A 22882-nucleotide genomic window follows, 5' to 3' on the forward strand; every position below is an offset into this window, starting at 1 on the left:
ATTGGAGTCTCTTTTGGGGTAGAAGTGACCTGTACAAGAAGGACGGATTGCACCTAAATTGGAAGGGGACTAATACACTGGCAGGGAAATTTGCGACAACTGCTTGGGAGGATTTAATCTAGTAAGGTGGGACCCAGGGAGATAGTGAGGAAAGAGATCAATCTGAGACTAGTACAGTTGAGAACAGCAGCGAGTCAAACAGTCAGGGCAAGCAGGGACAAGGTAGGCCTAATAAATTAAAGTGCATTTATTTCAATGCAAGGGGCCTAACAGGATACAAATGCTACAGGAAGGATAGAAAGGGAGGCGAGAGAGGAGGGGGAGTCGCATTTTTGATAAGGGATAGCATTACAGCTGTATAGAAGAAATTCCTGGAAATACATACAGGGAGGTTATTTGGGTGGAACTGAGAAATAAGAAAGGGATGATCATCTTATTGGGATTGTATTATAGACCCCCCCAATAGTTAGAGGGAAATTGAGAAACAAACTTGTAAGGAGATCTCAGCTATCTGTAAGAATAATAGGGTGGTTATAGGTAGGGGATTTTAACTTTCCAAATATAGACTGGGACTGCCATAGTATTAAAGGTTTAGATGGAGAGGAATTTGTTAAGTGTGTACATGACAATTTTCTGATTCAGTATGTGGATGTACCTACGAGAGAAGGTGCAAAACTTGACCTACTCTTGGGAAATAAGGCAGGGCAGGTGACTGAGGTGTGAATGGGAGAGCACTTTGAGGCCAGCGAGCATAATTCTATTAGATTTAAAATAGTGATGGAAAAGGATAGACCAGATCTAAAAGTTGAAGTTCTAAATTGGAGAAAGGCCAATTTTGACAGTATTAGGCAAGAACTTTAAAAACCTAATTGGGGGAAATGTTCGCAGGTAAAGGGACGGCTGGAAAATGGGAAGCCTTCAGAAATGAGATGATGAGAATCCAGAAAATGTATATTCCTGTCAGGGTGAAAGGAAAAGCTGGTAAATATAGGTAATGCTGGATGACAAAAGAAATTGAGGGTTTGTTTAAGAAAAAGAAGGAAGCATATGGAAGCATATGTAAGGCGTAGACAGGATAGATAGAGTGAATCCTTCAAAGAGTATAAAGAAAGTAGGAGTATAGATTAGATTACTTACAGTGCAGAAACAGGTCCTTTGGCCCAACAAGTCCACACCGACCCTCCGAAGAGCAACCCACCCAGACCCATTCTCCTACACCTAACACTACGGACAATTTAGCATGGCCAATTCACCTAATCTGCACATCTTTGTGACTGTGGGAGGAAACCGGAGCACCCAGAGGAAACCCACACAGACATGGGGAAAATGTGCAAACTCCACACAGACAGTTGCCCAAGGCGGGAATTGAACCCGGGTCGCTGGCGCTGTGAGGCAGCGGTGCTAACCACTGTGCCGCCCTCGAAGTCTTCAATATATTGACGTAAAAGACATGGTTGACAAAGATTAACTATTTCCACTAGTTGGGGAAAGAGGGAAATCAGGAGGGAAAAAAGGGGACATGAGATAGCTTTGGCAAACAGAATTAAGGAGAATCCAAAGGGTTTTTACAAATACAGTAATGACACAAGGGTAACTCGGCAGAGAATAGGGCCCCTCAAAGATCAGCAAGGTGGCCTTTGTGTGGAGCCACAGAAAATGGGGGAGATAGTAAATGAGTATTTTGCATCAATATTTACTGTGGAAAAGGACATGGAAGATGTAGACTGCATGGAAATAGATGGTGACATCTTACAAAATGTCCATAATACAGAGGAGCTGGAAGTCTTGAAACGGGTAAAGGTGGATAAACGCCAGGACCTGATCAAGTGTACCCGAAAACTCTGTGGGAAACTAGAGAAGTGATTGTTTGGCCTCTTGCTGAGATATTTGTATCATCAAGTCACAGGTGAGGTACCAGAAGACTGGAGGTTGGTAAACATGGTGCCACTGTTTAAGAAGGGTGGTAAGGACAAGCCAGAGAACGATAGACCAGTGAGCCTGACCTCAGTGGTGGGCAAGTTGTTGGAGGGAATCCTGAGGGACAGGATGTACATGTATTTGGAAAGGCAAGGACTGATTCGGGATAGCCAACATGGTTTTGTGCGTGGGAAATCATGTCTCACAAACTTGATTGAGTTTTTTGAAGAAGTAACAAAGAAGAGTGAGGGCAGAGCAGTAGATGTGATCTATATGGACTTCAGTAAGGCATTCGACAAGGTTCCCCATGGGAGACTGATTAGCAAGGTTAGATCTCATGGAATACAGGGAGAACAAGCCATTTGGATACAGAACTGGCTCAAAGGTAGAAGACAGAGGGTGGTGGTGGAGGGTTGTCTTTCAGACTGGAGGCCTGTGACCAGTGGAGTGCCACAAGGATTGGTGCTGAGTCCTCTACTTTTTGTCATTTACATAAATAATTTGGATGCGAGCATAAGAGGTACAAGTTAGTAAGTTTGCAGATGACACCAAAATTGGAGGTGTAGTGGACAGTGAAGAGGGTTACCACAGATCACAACAGGATCTTAACCAAATGGGCCCATAGGCTGAGAAGTGGCAGATGGAGTTTAATTCAGATAAATGTGAGGTGCTGCCTTTTGGGAAATCAAATCTTAGCAGGACTTATACAATTAATGATAAGGTCCTAGGGGGTGTTGCTGAGCAAAGAGACCTTGGAGTGCTGGTTCATTGCTCCTTGAAAGTGGAGTCGCAGGTAGATAGTATAGTGAAGGCGGCATTTGGTATGCTTTCTTTTATTGGTCAGAGTATTGAGTACAGGAGTTGGGAGGTCATGTTGCGCTGTTAAGGACATTGGTTAGGCCACTGTTGGAATATTGCATGCAATTCTGGTCTCCTTCCTATCTGAAGGATGTTGTGAAACTTGAAAGGGTTCAAATAAGATTTACAAGAATGTTGCCAGGGTTGGAGGGTCTGAGCTACAGGGAGAGACTGGGGCTGTTTTCCCTGGAGCGTCGGAGGCTGAGGGGTGACGTTATCGAGGTTTACAAAATTATGAGGGGCATGGATAGGATAAATAGACAAAGTCTTTTCCTTGGGGTCGGGGAGTTCATAACTAGAGGGCATAGGTTCAGGGTGAGGGGGAAAGATATAAAAGAGACCTAAGAGGCAACGTTTTCACGCAGAGGGTGGTACATGTATGGAATGAGCTGCCAGAGAATGTGGTGGAGGCTGGTACAATTGCAACATTTAAGAGGCATTTGGATGGGTATATGAATAGGAAGGGTTTGGAGGAATATGGGCCGGGCGCTGGCAGGTGGGACTACATTGGGTAGGGATATCTGGTCAGCATGGATGGGTTGGTCTGAAGGGTCTGTTTCCATGCTGTACATCTTTATGACTCTATGATTCTAGCAAAGTAACCAAAACTGAACACAACACTCCCAAAAGTAGCCTCATCAACATCCTGTACCACTGCAACATAACTTCCCAATTTCGATACGCAGTACCCTGACTGATGAAGGCCAGTGTGCCAAAAGTCTTCTTCACTGCCTTGTCCATCTGTGACTCCACTTTCAGAGAACTGTGGACTTGAACTCCAAGATCCCTCTGTTCCACTTACACTCTTTAAGGACCTGTCATTCATCATGAAACTCCTACCTTGATTGGACTTTCCAAAATGCAAGACTTCACTCTTATCTTTTCAAACTCCATTCGCCGTTTCTCGGCCTACTTCCCCAAGTCTTCAGTAAAAGTTTGTAGCGGAGTATGATGGAATCATTTAAAACTCATTTGATGCTGGAATGGGGACTACTTAGGGGCATTCTGGATGGATCTTTAATTTAAGTAGCTGAATGGAGTAGTCTTCCATACCTGTGATCATGTTGTATATTTACAGTAAAGCATTCTCTGCATTTGTGCTAAATTTTAATATCAGCTGTGTTCATTGTAAGGGAATCTGATGAATGGACTAAACTGCAGCACCAATTGTTGACTCGGTGCATGACTATGCACCGTAATCTGCTAAAGAAGAAGTGAAAATGTCAGCCTGATGACAGCAATACTGAAGGCAACTTTTAAAGAAAACATTGGCACATGCCATTTGGAAATACACACAAGATCTCTTCTCTACTATTGAGTATTCATTCTTTAGAAATTGCACAGAAATAAAGTAGCTGAAGATCCAACATTATTCACAACAATTTCTATTTAAAATGTATTTCTAACCAAGTTTGCCAAAGATGCTGTCAGATGTGCTTTAAGGAGGAGGCTGAAATTGAAGACATGAAGTGGTGATGCGTGGAGAGTTCAAGAGTGGAAGGGAATGATATGAAGACTATGTTGCCAACATAGAGCATAGAACAGAGGAAGCAATTCTTAATTAGAAGAGTGAAAAGGACACAGGGTTGCAGGGATTTGTCAAAGCTGCACTTCTAGTTAAGAATTTAGAGATTAGAATTTTGAAGCTAATGCACTGTTTAAAAAGAAGCATTGAAGATCAGCAAAAGTAGCAAAATAGATCTTATATGGGAGATGATGAACTTGGCAGAGCTCTGGATGATTTACAGTTTATATAGGGAGGAGTTTGGAAGGCCAAAGAGAAGAATATTGGAAAAATTGAGAATGGAAGTAAAAAATGTAGAGTTTAGACTTTTAGGAGTAACACAAGTGAGGAATGGTTTGTGATGGGCAATATCGGAGTAGGAAATGTTGGTGATGAACTGGCATGCAATGCAATGATTGTAAATAATCTCTCTATTGAATAAGACCAATTGTGACCTACAGGCATGTTCTTACAATTAATCTTATTTCATTATCCTCTCTTTTTGGGCTGATGTCGACGACAACCATTAAGCATAATTTTCCATAGGTTCTATATCTGGTTATGAAGTTACCAAACACAACCAGGGTATACAAATTTAAAACCTGCTGCTTGACCTATACCAATTAAACACTGCATATTTCAAATAGATTACCTTTAATGACTTGATCCAAAAATGATAATTTTACTGAATTATAAATTGCCTGATAAATACAATCAAAACATAGCCTTTCCTTTTTATCAAAATACAACTGTTGAACAGTAAATTTAAATTAAAATAGTAAATGTGAATTTATCATGCAACCCCAAGGCATAGCAACTAACACAGGCAATTAACTGCTCTCCTTTTATGTCTACCTGGCATTGATAGCAGCTGCACCAGGAATGACTTCTACCCAGTTTCTAACATGCTAATGATAGGAGGAGAAAAGAATGACAATCCAGCACAGATGGCCTTACTCCCCTTGCAACAAGCTTGAAATTACGTCCTGACTTAAGTAAAAAGCAGTACTGTACATCAAAGTCATGTAGAGAAACACTGCTCGCCTGACCATCTGCCCATTCAGCAGCAGGAGGCAGAGTATAATAGACAGGCACCCAGATAAGTATGCTCATGTTATTACTAATGTTGTTACAGTTCAAAGCAAGTACAGATAAATGCACTCAAAGGCTAATCAACTGCCAAACCATCATATCATAATACAGAACTGTTTTGAATTCCAAAGACATGTTTAAAAATAGAAATCCTCCATTTTCAAGGAAATAACACATACTAAGATGTGTTATATTCTTTTTGATAATGTCACAGGTAATGGCCTGCGTAATAAAAAACAGCCAAAATCATAATAGAAATGATTGAGATATTCAAAACTGTAACTGTAATCTTGAAATTCAAGTACAGTCATTATAAATTGTATGTCATTTCCTCTTGATCAAGAGCATAACCAGGTGTCTATGACTTAGAACTGACATCCTTGATTACAACTAGGTCAATAAATCAATCCTGAGCAGGAAATAATCTCTTATCTATCAAATCAAAAGCTTCACCGACACTATTTCATTTGTTTCTTATTTTAAGCATTTGAATGTGAAATTAAACACTTGAATCCAAAGGATAAATGAAGTGGCAGAGAAGACAATTCTATTGTTTAGATTGGTTGGCCTACATAGAAAATACAGATGCAGACCTCCTGAATTTTATAGTATTGTTTTTAATTTGAAAAGATAAAGGGCAGCCAAAGACAACTGCAAACAAATAAATGTAAATGAATGACAAGATGTCGTAATTATAATTGCAGAAGATTTTATTTAACTAGAACTGTTTCAAGGGCAGATGCGTACATCTAACACCACTGACAGCACTCAAAAGTACAAAAGGAATAACGTCTGAATAGGTATCAGTGATGGTGCAGATCATATTTATAGTTTCTTCAGTATGTTACAGGCACCTGACATCAGTGTATGACAGAACCTCCAGTGCGATCTGCAAAAGCATCATCATGCAGGCACATAGATGTACAGAATTATTTGTTACCGAATCATTTGGGGTGGTACAGTGGCTCAGTGGTTAGCACTGCTGCCTCACAGCACCAGGGTCCCAGGTCCGATTCCAGCCTCGGGCGACTCTGTGTGGAGTTTGCACATTCTCCCTGTGTTTGCGTGGGTTTCCTCTGGGTGCTCTGATTTCCTCCCACAGTCCAAAGATGAGCAAGTCAGGTGAATTGGTCATGCTAGATTTCCCATAGTGTTAGGTGCATTAGTCAGAGGGGAAATGGGTCTGGGTGGGTTACTCTTTGGAGGGCCAGTGTGGATTGGTTGGGCCGAAGGACCTGTTTCCACATTGTAGGGAATCTAATCTAAAACCATGCATGATGTTAAATACAAAAGTTACCATTGATGTCTGAGAAATATTAAAATTCTGAAAATGCCTGAGGCTTCAGATAATAAAACTGAGGAACAGTTAATCAAGACTGTGAAAAGAACCTCGACATAGTAATTTAGTTATCCTTTGAAATGGATTCTGTTCATAATTCTTCACAGAATTTCCTGTGCAGAACTACTAGTTTGTACAAATCCAATGGTTTCCGAAGTCCTGCAAATTACTGATGCCACAGTGAACCTTGAATGCTCCAGAATGTTAGATAACCTTAATGATTAAAAAACAAAATACATTCACCAAACCTCCTAGCCTCGGGAGTGTTACTGAATAAAGAGACTTTGGAGTGCAGGTTCATAGCTCCTTGAAAGTGGAGTTGCAGGTAGATAGGATAGTGAAGATGGAGTTTGGTATGCTTTCCATTATTGGTCAGAGTATTGAGTACAGTAGTTGGGAGGTCATGTTGCCGCTGTACAGAACATTGGTTCGGCCACTGTTGGAATATTGCATGCAATTCTGGTCTCCTTCTTATTGGAAAGATGTTGTGAAACTTGAAAGGGTTCAAATAAGATTTACAAGGATGTTGTCAGGGTTGGAGGATTTGAGCTAGAGGGAGAGGTTGAATAGGCTAGGGCTGTTTTCCCTGGAGTGTCAGAGGCTGAGGGGTGACCTTATAGAGGTGACCTTATAAAATCATGAGGTGCATGGATAGGATAATTAGACAAAATCTTTTACCTGCGGTGGGGGAGTCCAGAACTAGAGGGTATAGTTTTCGGGTGAGAGGGGAAAGATATAAAAGAGACCTAAGCGGCAACCTTTTCACGCAGAGGGTAGTGTGTGTATGGAATGAGCTGACAGAAGAAGTGGTGAAGGCTAGTACGATTGCAACATTTGAAAGGCCTCTGGAAAGGTATATGAATTGGAAGGGTTTGGAGGGATATGGGCCAGGTGCTGGCAGGTGGGACTAGACTGGGTTGGGATATCTGGTCGGCATGGACAAGTTGGACTGAAGGGTCTGTTTCCATGCTGTACATCTCTATGACTCTAAATGAATAATTTGATCATTTGCCATGACGAATGACACAAAGATTATTGCCACAAAGTTATGCAATACATCCAGAAGATCCATAAGGAGTTTTTGTTTACACTTTAAGAACAAACAATTACACTGAGGAAGCCCTTCATTACTTAACTGAGCTAGCAACACTCAAACCTATAGTAAGATTCTGTGAAGGAGCAATAATCTAAATTGAGTACATCAATTAAAATGTTTTCCCAGCTGCAATCACCATATAAAATGCATTTTACTGTAACATATAAAACTGTGAAGGAAATAATACAATCATGAAATTATGTTATGACTTTTTCTTTTCTCCTTGTTCGTATCAGTAACACTTACAGTGGATCTGGATGTAGGTTTGCTCGCTGAACTGAAAGGTCCGTTTTCAGACCTTTTGTCATCACACTAGGCAACATCATCAGCGAGCCTCCGGGTGAAACATTGGTGGTATGGCTGCTTTTTATTATGTGTTTGGCTTTCTCAGTTCTCAGCAGCAAACCCAAACAAGCAGACAAAACACGTCCAGAAACCCGAGCTACTCTCCCCTACATTAAAGGCATCTTGGAAATGACTGCCAGACTACTCAAGATTTCTTGGCATCATGGTAGCCCACAAACCCACCAACACACTAAAACAGCAGCTAATGAACTTGAAAGACCCTATACAGACAACAAGTAAAACTAATGTCATTTACAAAATACCTTGCAAGAACTGTAACAAACACTACTTTGGACAAACAGCAGAAAACTAGCCACCAGGATTCATGAACATCAACGAGCCACAAAAAGACATGACCCTCACTCATCTAGTATCCTTACATACAGATGAGGAAGGACACCACTTTGACTGGGACAACACATCCACCCTCGGACAAGCCAAACAGAGCCATGCATGAGAATTCCTAGAAGCATGGCATTCCAACTGGAACTCTATTAACAAACACATTGACTTAGATCCCATTTGCCACCCGTTGAGAAAGAGAATGGGAAATGACATCACCACAGGTAATGATGTCACCACAGGAAATGGCATCAACCACCCAAGGAAACCCAAACACATAAATGGAAAGTGGGCCATACCACCAGTGCTTCATCTGGAAGCTCACTGATGATGTTACCTAATATGGTGACAAGACGTCTGAAAACGAACCTTCTAGCTCTGCGAGCAATCCTACATCCAGAACCTCAGCCTGAGGTACAAATCTTCTCAAAACTCACTAACTTACAGTGGATCACTGGACCTTCATTCAGTACTGGAATAAAAACAAGCTTTAAGTTTTCAATTTTTAAAAATTTAAGCTCTGCAATGATGAAACAAATGAAAGTCAAGGTGATTCAGGAAGTTATACTGAGGTGATATGAACCTTGTATTTTATCTGGCTTAAGGTTACAAGGGACACAACCTCTGAGCAAAGTAAGGATTTCTCACATTTTATTTAAGTAGTAAAAGTTAACGACAAGTTTGAGCTGATAACTTTGTGTTAAATTTTAATTTTACTACACGGAGGATGAAGGAGAAAAAACAGTACGTGGAACATTCTAAGTGCCAGAATTCTGCTTTCTCCAGTGACTACAGTAGAAGAAATTGTACCGTGACTGCACTGGCAGTTGATTATGCTTGTATCATTTACTTCTCTAGGAGAAAGTGAGGACTGCAGATGCTGGAGATCAGAGTTGAGAGTGTGGTGCTGGAAAAGCACTGCAGGTCAGACAGCATCTGAGGAGCAGGAGAATCTATGTTTCAGGCATAAGCTATTCATCATCCTGATGATGGGGGCTTATGCCCAAAATGTCGATTCTCCTGCTCCTCAGATGCTGTCTGACCTGCTGTGCTTTTCCAGCACCACATTCTCATCTTATTTACTTCTCTCACTAGGTAGTGGCAAGATGCCTATGAAAAGGGATGACTGATCCTTATCACTCTAATTAATAGTCTTGCCTCATTAATATGCATCTTTTCATTGTACCATAGGATGAACAGAAACCAAGAACAGAATTCCTGATGTAAATGTCTGAGTGGGTACATGGCAACGCAAGTTTGCAGCTTGTTCCTTTCAATCCCAGCAAATAAAAGGAACAAGGATATTATACTGACCACAGTAGCATTGCTCAAATTCAAATAATAAATATTGAAACAAAAAGAAGCTACAGGCTAGAGGCAAGAGATAATCAGCTGATAAGAAGATTCTTCTGTCTAGTTCAAGTATGTCAAAGAGATGCCAAATTTGCAGCAGCTGTCTTGAACAGGTTTGAGTATCATAAAAAAAATAGAAATTGTTCAGTTTAAGTCATAGAATCAGAGAGATGTACAGCTTGAAAAAGACCCTTCGGTCCAACTCATCCAGATATCCCAACCTAACCTCGTCTCACTTGCCAGCACTTGGGCCATGTTCCTCTAAACCATTACTATTCATATACCCATTCAGCTGCCTTTTAAATGTAATAATTGTACCAGCCGCCACCACTTCCTCTGGCTGCTCATTCCATACATGCACCACCCTCTGTGTGAAAAAGTTGCTCCATAGGTCCTCTTCAAATTATTCCCCTCTAACCCTAAACCTATGGCCTCTCGTTCTGGACTTCCCCAAACCTTGTCTATTTATCCTATTCATGCCTCTCATGATTTTATAAATCTCGATAAGGTCATCCCACAGCCTCCGACTCTCCAGGGAAAACAGCCTCAGCCTAAGTCAGCCTCTCCCTATAGCTCAAATTCTCCAACCCTGGCAACATCCTTGTAGATCTTTTCTGAACCCTTTCAAGTTTCACAACATCCTTCTGATAGGAAGGAGACCAGAATTGCACCCAATATTCCAAAAGTGGCCGAACAAATGTCCTGTACAACCGCAACATGATCTCCCAACCAGTGCACTCAGTACTCCGACCAATAAAGGAAAGCATACCAAATGCCTTCTTTACTATCCTATCTATCTGCAACTTCACTTTCAAGGAACTATGACCTTTGTTCAGCAACACTCCCTAGGACCTTACCATTAAGTGTATAAGTCCTGCTCTGATTTGCCTTTCCAAAATGCAACCTCACATTTATATAAATTAAATCCAGCTGATCAAGATCCCGTTGTACTCTGAGGTAACTTTCTCTGCTGTCCACTACACCTTCAATTTTGGTGACACCTGTAAACTTACTAACTATACTTCCTATGTTCACATCCAAATCATGTATATACATGATGAAAAGCAGTGGACCCAGCACCAATCCTTGTGGCACACCAGTGGTCAGAGGCGTCCAGTCTGAAAAGCTACCCTCCACCACCACCCTGTCTTCTACCTTTGAGTCAGTTCTGTATCCAAATGGCTAGTTCTCACTGTATTCCATGAGATCTAACCTTGATAACCAGTCTATCACAAGGAACCTTGTCGAATGTCTTACTGAAGTCCAAAGAGATCACGTCCACTGCTCTGTGCTCATAAATCCCATTTGTTACTTCTCCAAAAAACTCAATCAAGTTTGTGAGACATGACCTCCCATGCGCAAAGCCATGTTGACTCTTGCTAATTAGTCCTTGCCTTTCCAAATACGTGCAAATCCTGTCCCTCAGGATTCCCTCCAACGACTTGTCCACCACTAATGTCAGGCTTATTTGGCTTTTCCTTACCACCTTTCTTAAATAATAGCACCATATTAACCAACCTCCAGTCTTCCAGTACCTCAGCTGTGATTATCAATGATACGAATATCTCAGGAAGGTGCCCAACAATCACTTCCCGAGCTTCCCATAGAGTTCTAGGGTACACCTGACCAGGTCCTGGGGATTTATCCATCTTTTTGCATTTTAAGACATCCAGCACTTCCTCCTCTGTAATATAGAGATCTTTTTCAAGATGTCACCACCTATTTCCCCACATTCTACATCTTCCATGTCCTTCTCCACAGTAAACATTGATGCAAAATACTCGTTTAGTATCTCTCCCATCTTCTGCGGCTCCACACATAGGCTGCCTTGCTGATCTTAGAGGGGTCCTTTTCTCTCCTTAGTTATCCTTTTGTCCTTAATGTATTTATAGTTTCCCTTTGGAGACTCCTTAAACCCTATTTGCCAAAGCTATCTCATGTCCCTTTTTTGCCCTTCTTATTTCCCTCATGTATACTCCTGCTGCCTTTATAGTCTTCTGAGGATTCACTCAATCTCTGTTGTCTCTACCTGACATATACTTTCTTCTTCTTCTTTTTTGATCAAAATCCTAATTTCTCTAGTCATCCAGCATTCCCCACACCTACCACATGGGTGGCATGGTGGCATAGTGGTTAGCACTGCTGCCTCACAGTGCCACAGTTCCATGTTCAATTCCGGCCTTGAGCGACTGTCTGTGTGGAGTTTGCACATTCTCCCCGTGTCTGCGTGGGTTTCCTCCGGGTGCTCCGGTTTCCTCCCACAGTCCAAAGATGTCCAGCTCAGATGGATTCGCCATGTTAAATTGCCCATGGTGTTAGGTGCATTAGCCAGAGGGAAATGCGTCTGGATGGATTACTCTTCGGAGGGTCGGTGTGGACTTGTTGGGGTGAAGGGCCTGTTTCCACACTGTCGGGAATCTAATCCATCAGCCTTGGCTTTCACCCTAACAGGAATATACTGTCTCTGGACTCTCATTTCTGAAGAATTCCAATTTTCCAGCCATCGCTTTGAACATCTACCCCAGTCAACTTTTGAAAGTTCTTGCCTAATACCATCAAAATTGGCCTTCCTACAATTTAGAAGTTCAACTTTTTGGGCGGCACGGTGGCACAGTGGTTAGCACTGCTGCCTCACAGCGCCAGAGACCTGGGTTCAATTCCCGCCTCAGGCGACTGACTGTGTGGAGTTTGCACGTTCTCCCCGTGTCTGCGTGGGTTTCCTCCGGGTGCTCCGGTTTCCTCCCACAGTCCAAAGATGTGCAGGTCAGGTGAATTGGCCATGCTAAATTGCCCGTAGTGTTAGGTAAGGGGTAGATGTAGGGGTATGGGTGGGTTGCGCTTCGGCGGGGCGGTGTGGACTTGTTGGGCCGAAGGGCCTGTTTCCACACTGTAAGTAATCTAATCTAATCTGGTCTATTCTTTTCCAAGCACTATTTAAAACTAATAGAATTACGGTCACTGGCCCCAAAGTGCTCCCCCATTGAAACCTCAAGTCACCTGTCTTGCCTTACTTCCCAAGAGTAGGTCATGTTTTGCACCTTCTTTCATAGGTACATCCACACACTGAATCAGAAAATGTTCTTCTACATACTTTACAAATTCTTCTCCATCTAAACCCTTAACACTATGGCAGTCCCAGTCTATGTTTGGAAAGTTAAAATCCTCCACCATAACCATCCTTTATTCTTACATATAACTAAGATCTCCTTGCACATTTCTCAATTTCCTGCAGACTTTTGGGGTTCTATAATACAATCCCAATAAGGTGATCATCCCTTTCTTATTTCTCTGTTCCATCCCTGGACGTATTTCCAGGAATATCCTCCCTAAGTACAGCTGTCATGCTATCGCTTATCAAAACACCACTCCTCCTCCTGCTCTCTTGCCTCCCTTTCTATCCTTCCTGAAGCATTTGTATCCTGGAACATTAAGCTGCCAGGCTTGTCCATCCCTGAGCCATGTCTCTGTAATTGCTATGATATCCTAGCCCCATGTTCCTAACCATGCCCTGATTTAATCTGCCTTCCCTATTATGCCTGTTGCATTGAAATAAATGCAGTTTAATTTGTCAATCCTACCTTGTTCTCTACTTTGTTCCTGCCTGCCCTGACTGTTTGACTCAACTTTCTAAACTGTTTCAGTCTCAAATTCATCTCTTCCCTCACTGTCTCCCTGGACCCCAACCCCGTCCGACCTTGGTGGTTCTAGTAAATCTCCCTGCCAGTATATTAGTCCCCTTCCAATTCATGTGCAATCTATCCTTATTGTACAGGTCACTTCTACCCCAGAAGAGATTCCAATGATCCAAAAATGACTCTTCTTCCTTGCGTCAGCTGCTCAGCCACACATTCATCTGGGCAAAAAAGTGAGGACTGCAGATGCTGGAGATCAGAGTCGAGATTAAAGTGGCGCTGGAAAAGCACAGACAGGTCAGGCAGCATCCGAGGAGAGCAGAAAAATCGACATTTCGGGCAAAAGCCCTTCATCAGGAATGTACCTACCCTCACTAGCTCGTAGCACCGGGAGTAATCCAGATATTTCTAACTTCGGGGATCTTCTTTTTAAATTCTGCCTCACTTTCTATATTCTCCCTTCAGAATTTCATCTTTTTCCCTTTCTATGTCATCAGTTCCAATGTGTACTACTGGTCCCTCTTTCCTTTGAGAACATTCTACACCCTCTGAGATACCCTTAATCCTAGCACCAGGGAGGCAACACACAAATCTGATTTCTCACTGCTGGCTGCAGAAACGTCGACTGTGCCTCTGACTAGACAGTCCCCGATCACAATTGATTGCTTGGAACCTGATGTACCCCTCATTAGAGCCATTCTCGGTACTAGAAACTTGGCTGTTCATGCTACATTCCTCTGAGAATCCATCACCCCCTAAATTTTCCAAAACAGCATACTTGTTTGAGATGGGGATGATTACGGGAGACTCCTGCACAACCTGCTTCCCTCTTCTACCTTTCCTGGAGTTAACCCATCTACCTGACTGTATCTGCAGCTATTCTATCTTTCTATAACTGCCATCCATCACATCCCCAGCCCCTGTTAATTTCTTATTGCCGAGTGTCGCTCCAACCAATTCATGAGATCTGGTTCGCAATCAAGTCAGTGCTTGATATGAAAGGTGAAAACGAGCACAAAAGAAATGAAGTAGTTCTTGATCAGCAGAATGAAAGAAGGAATGGAGTTATTAAAAATAATAAAGTGATAGCTTTTTTGATAAGAAATCAAAAGAAACACCCTTGAAAAATTGAAAGAAACAGAAATTGAAGTGTATGGGATAGGTCACTGTTTAGTCATTTAGCTTTTGCATTTGGGATTCTGTGTATTAAGTATCTGTGATCTGAGAATTTGATAAATTAGAGTAGAATCATATGCAAAAGGGATTTCATTGGTTAGCAGGTGAACGAGTAATAAATGTCCAAATGAATGGGGCAAATCATTTGGTCATCAACAATGCACATACTATGAAATAAGATCACTTTGAACTTTGTTTCAATATCCTGTGTAAAAACTTGTTTAGAGGCTTATAGAACTATTTGGAAATACGCAAGCAAAATTTTCAATTAAAAAAAGATTTATAGAAACCTTAAACCACTTTTGGAATAACCATATGAAGTCCATATCAGTGCACAACCTTCAAGATGATAACTAATTTGAGAGGTTCACCAGTTTTCAAACTCAAATCAACTCATGACTTGAAGATGCACTGACATTTGATAAAAGAAAATTATTCCACCTTAGTTAAAGCAATGCGTCATGGTGCACTGCCTCATCTCATTGTACAGCATTAATGGCACTTGCCAGGCATTTTTGCTCACTCAGATATGGGGCAGTACAGAGGTTACAGGCTCAATTTCAGCCTTGGGTGACTGTATGGATTTTGCACGTTCTCCCAACATCTGCATGGATTTGCACCAGGCCAGCAGGTTAGGTTGACTGGCTATTCTAAATTGCCCCAGGTATTGCCATGGTAAATTCAGGTATGTGTATCTGCGTAGAATGCTCTTTGGAGGATTGGTGCAGACTCAATGGACAGAATGGCCTCGATCTGCACTGTAGGGTTTCTATGAGCCTCTGAAAATATGACAGCCATGGAAATAATTTTTTTTGTTCAGGAAATCTCACGCAACATAAGTAAAATAATTGGGTTGCTACCTGGATTACTTCCACCAGATTCAGATTTTCCCATGTTGCATGGGGTCGCCAGAATGCTGGTGGATTACTTGTTCATATCAACCAGTATTCCTGGATTTGGACGGTGCTGCCTAATCTGCCCAATATTTCCCATCTCTTTTGCATTTATTTCAGAGTGCTGGAAGTGCATTTTTTTTTCTGTTGGAAGATAAATTTACTGTGCTAAAAATGTTTACAATGTTCAAATGGCAACTGGTCAACTGAATCAAACTATCCAGACTTACTGATATGTAAGGGGTGATTTATGTCCTTTTATATTACTGCTGGCAATAAAAGCCCTGAGTTGCAAAACAGTTGCTGCTGAGTTACAGGAAACAAATTGATTGTGCAGCACATGAGCTTTTAATATTATCCTACATAATTTAAATTGACAAAAATAGTTTCCTTTTCTCAAATTGGGCTTGTAAATACCAGGGTTTCTCTGACCATCAGAACTGGGAAACAGTAAGATCCAGCTGCTCTGTCGTTAATGTGTTTCTTATATTTACAAGTAACTATGATCAACTTACAGTCCTTCCCCTACTTTCACTGATTCCTGCTGAACTGGTGATTGGACTATTGGTTCAATTCATTCTTCAGCTTCAGCTGAGGTCTGTAAATGCAGCTACAATGGAGTGGACATTGTGTATGAATTGTCAGAAAGCATCTCCCCAGCAGGTCCCGATTTTGCAGCTTTCAACTTCCAGACAGGAAGAAAGAAAATGCTTCAAAGACACACTAATGCTCTCCTTTAATGTGTGGCAGCATTAATATGCATAATTGGGAAGTGCTTCTTCTGACGGTCAAAACTGACAAAAACTTACCCAGCAAGCACAGAAACAAATTAGTGTATAATTTTAAGTGTAGCCTTGCTGTAAATCTACATTAGTGAATAGAGTGTGTTCCTTCTTGGTTATATGTTTTATTGAGATATGCCTCTTGATTAAACTTTAAAAATATAAGCCATAAGTATTAAGTTAGCCTGTACAGTGTTTTGTAGAGCAATAAGTGCTATTTTCTTGGTCTGTAGATTGGAAGGATCAAAAATGGTAGAATAATGTGCTCTTCTTGTCGGATCTGGATGTTTCGAGAGAGTTTACGTGTTACTGAGGATTATATCTATAATAAATGCTGTTGCTTGCGAATCCTATCAGATCGAGTGGATCGATAGTTAGAGGCAATAAGGAATTTACAAGAGCAAGGAGGTTTGATGGATGGCGGTTACAGGAAGGGATAAAAGCTACAGATACAGTCATATACAGTTAACTCCAGGAAAGGGAGTCAGGTAGTGCAGGAGTCTTCTGTGGCTATCCCCATTTCAAAGAAGTATGCTGCTTTGGAAAATGTATGGGGTGATGGATTCTCGGGGGGAATGTAGCATGAACAGCCAAGTTTCTGATATCTAATGTAATGAGGGGTACGTTGGGTTCCAAGCAATCTATTGTGTTGGGGGACTCTCTAGTCAGACACACAGACAGATGTTTCTGTGGCCAGCAGTGAAAAATTAGAATGATGAGTTGTCTCCCTGGTGCCAGAATCAAGGATGTCTCAGAGAGGGTGCAGAATGTTGTAAAAGGGGAGGCACCTGAAGGTAATTGCACACATTGGAACCAAGGACATAGGAAGGGAAAAGGATGAGATTCTGAAGGGAGAGTATAGAAAGTTAGGCAGGAATTTTTTTTAAAAAAGAGTTCCTCAAGAGTAGTAATATCTGGATTACTCCCGGTGCTATAAGCTAGTGAGGGTAGGAAGAGGAGGACAGAGCAGATGAATGTGTTGCTGGTGCAGGGGAGAAGGGTTTACAGTTTTGGATCATTGGAATCTCTTCTGGGGTAGAAGTGACCTGTATAAGGAGGATGGATTGCACCTGAATTGGAAGGTGACTAATATACTGACAGGGAGATTTGCAAGAGCTGCTCGGGAGGATTTAAACTAGTAAGGTGGAAGGGTGGGACCCAGGGAGATAGTGAGGAAAGAGATCAATCTGAGACTGGTACAGTTGAGAACAGAAGTGAGTCAAACAGTCAGGGCAAGCAGGGACAAAGCAGATAATAAGGTAGGACTGATGAATTAAACTGCATTTATTTCAAGAGGCCTGACAGGGAAGGCAATGAACTCAGGGCATGGTTAGGACCATGGGACTGGGATGTCATAGCAATTACAGAAACGTGGCTCAGGGAGGGACAGGACTGGCAGGTTAATGTTCCAGTATACCAATGCTAAAGGAAGGACAGAAAGGGAGGCAAGAGAGGAGGGGAATTGTGTTTTTGATAAAGGATAGCATTACAGCTATACTGAGGGAGGATATTCCTGGAAATACATCCAGGGAAGTTATTTGGGTGGAACTGAGAAATAAGAAAGGGATGATCACCTTATTGGGATTGTATTATAGACCCCCTAAGAGTCAAAGGGAAATTTAGAATCAAATTTGTAAGGAAATTTCAGTTATATGTAATAATAATAATAATAATAATAATAATAATAATAGAGTGGTTATAGGCAGGGATTTTAACTTTTCAAACAGACTGGGACTGTCATAGTGTTAAGGGTTTAGATGGAGAGGAATTTGTTAAGTGTGTACAAGAAAATTAGCCCATATCCCTCTAAACCCATCCTACTCAGCCTCTCCCTCCAGCTCAAATCCTCCAATCCTGGCAATACCCTTGTAAATCTTTTCTGAACCCTTTCAAGTTTCACAACATCCTTCTGATAGGAAGGGGACCAGAATTGCATGCAATATTCCAACAGTGGCCTAATCAATGTCCTGTACAGCTGCAACATGACCTCCCAACTCCTGTATTCAATACTCTGACCAAAAAAGGAAAACATACCAAATGCTGCCTTAACTATCCTATCTACCTGTGACTCCACTTCCAAGGTGCTGGCAAATGGGACTAGATTAGGTTGGGATATCTGGTCACCATGGACGAGTTGGACCAAAGGGTCTGTTTCCATGCTGTACATCTCTATGACTCTACAACCTTCTTCACACGTTGTGTCACATCTTGATGACGCAGAATAGTGGCAAAAAACACAAATCCTGCACTCCAGATCCTACTGTTCGTGGGTCATCCTGCTCCATATGCTGAAAGATCTATGGGTGCAGAAGTAACTTGTTTAGTGACATTAACAATCATGGCAAAACACAACCCTGACTAGACATCATCCTGAAATAGAGGGATAGCTGCAGATGACTTCAGCCAACTCCTGATCAGAGACTCATTTTGCTGATCACATTCATTAAGGACTTCTGGCTTTTACAGACTTTCAACTTGATCATGATGCTTCTGCCCTGCAAGCAACTCTACACATCAAGGGAATCAACATTCCCAAGAAAATATTTCCACCAGTGCATTTTATCATATTCTACCCTTCAAAGATTTTCAGACCTTCAATTGTCTTCAACAATTCTTTTGAAATTTGAGCAACAGTTTGTTGATTTTCTGTCTTTGCTCCCTACATCAACTTTATCCCACCACGGGTCCCTTAATATTAAACCTGGATTTCTTCCTATTCATTCCCAATTATCAATCAGGACACCAATTATGTAGGCAAAAGCGGGGATTGTAGATGCTGGAAACTAGGGTTTAAATCAGAGTGGTGCTGGAAAAGCACAGAGGTCAGGCAGCATCCGAGGAGTAGGAAAATCGACGTTTCGGGCAAAAGCCCTTCATCAGGAATAGAGCTCTATTCCTAATTGAGACCTTTTGCCCGAAACGTCGATTTTCCTACTCCTCGGATGCTGCCTGACCTGCTGTGCTTTTCCAGCACCACTCTGACCTAAACAACAATTATGTAATCAAGCCAATCTAACTTGTATTGGGGGATGTATTGAGCGCAGTGACTGGATGACCAATTTGTGGTACAGTGACATCAACAATATGGGTTGAATTCATACTCCAGCTAAGGTTAGCATGAAGGACTCTCCTTCTCAAACTCTCCCCTCATCCGAGGCATGGTCACCCTCGAGTTTGCACCACCAGTCATTTCACCCTAACAGAGCAGCTGGTCTGGTAAGAAGACTACAGCGACTTCACCTTTACTTCATGTGATCTTTTCTTTCCCAGCTGCTGCAGACCTGAGCCCATGATTTCTATTTCCATTCCCATGCCCTTCACTTCTTTTCTCCTTATACCTTCTAGATCATTCACACCTGTTGTCATGCCACCTTTCATTTCTTGCCTCACAGATATATTATGCTCCCAATTTGCAACCAAAGCATTAACATTCCTAACCCTCTCACTCTCTAAGCTGTCCCAGCATGATTCCTCTTTAAATATTCTTTGGGGGTGCTGGTGTTGGACAGGGGGGAAACAAGGCGAGAAGTCAGATGACACCAGGTTATAGTCTAACAGGTTTATTTGAAATCACAAGCTTACGGAGTGAACATATATTGAACATAGAACACCACAGTGCAGTACAGGCCCTTCAGCCCTCAATGTTGCGCTGCCCTGTGAAAATAATCTGATGCCAATCTAACCTACACCATTCCATTATTATCAAAATGTATGTCCACTACTAATTTAAATGCCCTTAATGTTGGCGGGTCAACTACTGTTGGAGGCAGGCCGTTCCACGCCTCTACTACTGTGAGTGAAGAAACTACCCCGAGTATCTGTCCTAACTCTATCATCGCTTAGTTTAAAGCTATGTCCCCTTGTGTTAGCCTTCATCATCCAAGGACAAAAGCTCTCACTGTTCACCCTATCTAACCCTTTGGTTGTCTTGTATGTCTCAATTATGTCACCTCTCAACCTTCTTCTCCAATGAAAACATCCTCAGTTCCCTCATAGGACCTTCCTTCCATACCAGGCAACATCCAAGTAAATCTCCTCTGAACCCTTTCCAAAGCTTCGACATCCTCCCTATAATGCGGTGACCAGAACTGCAGGCAATACTCCAGGCGCAGCCTTACCAGTGTCTTGTACAGTGGAAGCATGACCTCGTGGCTCCGAAACTCAATCCCCTACCAATAAACGCCAACAGACCATATGCCTTCTTAACAATCTTATCAACCTGGGTGGCAACTTTCAAGATTTATGCACCAGGACCCTGGGATCTCTCTGTTCATCTACACTGCCAAACATTTTACCATTAGCCCACTACTCTGCATTCCTGTCACTTTTTCCGAAGTGAATTACCTCTCACTTGTCTGCATTAAACTCCATTTGCCACTTCTCAGCCCAGCTCTGCATCTTATCTATGTCCCTTTGTAACCCACAACATCCTTTGGCACTATCCACATCTCTGTCTACCTTAGTTCATCCATGAATTTACTAACTCATCAGGAGTGTTGTTCATACAGCAGGTGGAGCAAACAGAAGCACACAGGCACAGAACTTATCAGCAGAGTGATCAAAAGATCATACAAATGGTGTGAATGGGGTGTTGACATGCTAAACAAGTCTCTGCAAGTGATCAGAAGTGTCAGATGGCATGAACAATGTGTCAACATCTGAATAGCAAGTGAAGGGATGACCTATAATCTGATTAATTGAGACAGAGAGAAAATTACAAAAGATTAAAAACAAGGAGCTACTGGAAACAAACCAAACGGCTGGGATAACATAATCGCTATAAGAGTCACATGCCAAGAATCTAAACAAAGTAAAAAGTAATCCAAAATGGTACAAACTAATTAAGGTAGAGAGATCATAATAAGTTATCAAGGTGATGTGTCAAACCAGGACAGTAAGAATGATTTTACAGATACAGAACTGTTAGTGGGGTTACATGTAGTGCAACATGAACCCAAGGTTATGGTTGAGGTTGTTTTCATGGGTACGAAATTTGGTTATCATTTTCTGTTGAGCAATTCTGCATAGTTGTGTATCTCAAAGACTGCCTTGGAGGAGATTTCCTCTAACCTCATTTATTGCATTCACTTCTCCTGAGTGGTTTTCTCTACATCAGGGAGACAGACGCAAACTCGCAGAGTGATTCAGAGAACCTATTCAGTCTCTCATCAGATATCTCATCTCAGGTAACATCCTGGTGAATATGCTCTGTACCTTTTCCAGTGCTATCATGTCCCTCTGATACGAATGGTGACCAGAACCATTTCAAAAAAAATTCCAAGGGATGTGGATGTCACTAACTGGACCAGCATTTATTGCCCATCCCCAATTGTCCACATAGCAATTAGATATCAATCACATTGCTGCAGGTCTGGAGTCGCATGTAGCCACGCCAGGTAAGGGTGGCAGTTTCCTTCCCTCAAGGACATTAGTGAGCCAGATGGGATTTTCCAACAATCATCATTAGTCTCAATTCCAAGTTTTTATTGAATTCAAATGCCTCGATCAACTATGGCAGAATTTGAATCCCAGTCCCCAACTCATGACAGGGTCTCTGGCTTAATATTTTTGTTTAAGGGGACCACCATCCACTTAAACTGCACACAGTATTCCATCTGTAGCCCCACCAATATTTTGAAAAATTGGAGCAAGATTTCCTTGTTTGTATATCTAAGGGGCAACTGTTTCACACGGAGGGTGGTGTATGTATGGAATGAGCTAGGCTGAAATGAGTACTGCAAATGCTGAAGCCAAGAATATGGTGCTGGAAAAGCACAGCAGGGCAGGCAGCATCCATGGAACAGGAAAATTGACGTTTCGGGCAAAAGCCCTTCATCAGGAATGAGACTGAGAGCCCCAGGGGTGGAGAGATAAATGGGAAGGGGGGTGGGCTGGGGAGAAGGTAGCTGAGAGTACAATAGGTGAATGGGGGTGGGGGTAAAGATGATAGGTCAGAGGGGAGGGTGGAGCAGACAGGTGGGAGAAAGATGGACAAATGGGACGGGTCATGAGGGCGGTGCTGAGCTGGAAGGTTGGAACTGGGATAAGGTAGGTGATGGGGAAATGAGAAAATTAGTGAAGTCCACATTGATGTCGTGGGGTTGGAAGGCCCTGAAGCGGAAGATGAGGTATTCTTTCGTTCTAAACTACGAAAGCAACCACCCCAACACACAAAAGAAGTTGCATCAAGACACTGTTCAAAAAGGGCCACAACACTGCAGTACACCAGAACTGCAAAATGAAGTAGAACACCAAAAACGGCAAGAACGGATACCCCCCAATTTCATCAACTGATGCCTAAGGGAAAGACAACAGAATTGAGGACATGCCACAACCCAAAGGACTAGCTACACTACCATACATCAAAAACATTTCTGAACTGACAGCCAGACTACTGCGACCACTAGGACTCATAACAGCACACAAATCAACAGCCACGCTCAGACAACAACTCACCAGGACGAAGGACCCGATACCCAGCATGAGCAAAACCAATGTAGTGTACAAAATCCCATGCAAGGACTGCACAAAACACTACATAGGACAAACAGGA

At 42.1% G+C, this 22882-nt stretch overlaps 1 protein-coding gene across 1 annotated transcript in view; it reads right to left on the bottom strand.

Annotated features, from left to right (window-relative positions):
* The window catches only part of LOC140478699 (uncharacterized), a 75920-nt gene that overhangs the window by 51821 nt on the left and 1217 nt on the right, over positions 1-22882 (bottom strand). The window lies entirely within an intron of this gene.

This window comes from Chiloscyllium punctatum, chromosome 6, assembly GCF_047496795.1.
Source record: "Chiloscyllium punctatum isolate Juve2018m chromosome 6, sChiPun1.3, whole genome shotgun sequence".
Taxonomy (NCBI): Eukaryota; Metazoa; Chordata; class Chondrichthyes; order Orectolobiformes; family Hemiscylliidae; genus Chiloscyllium; species Chiloscyllium punctatum.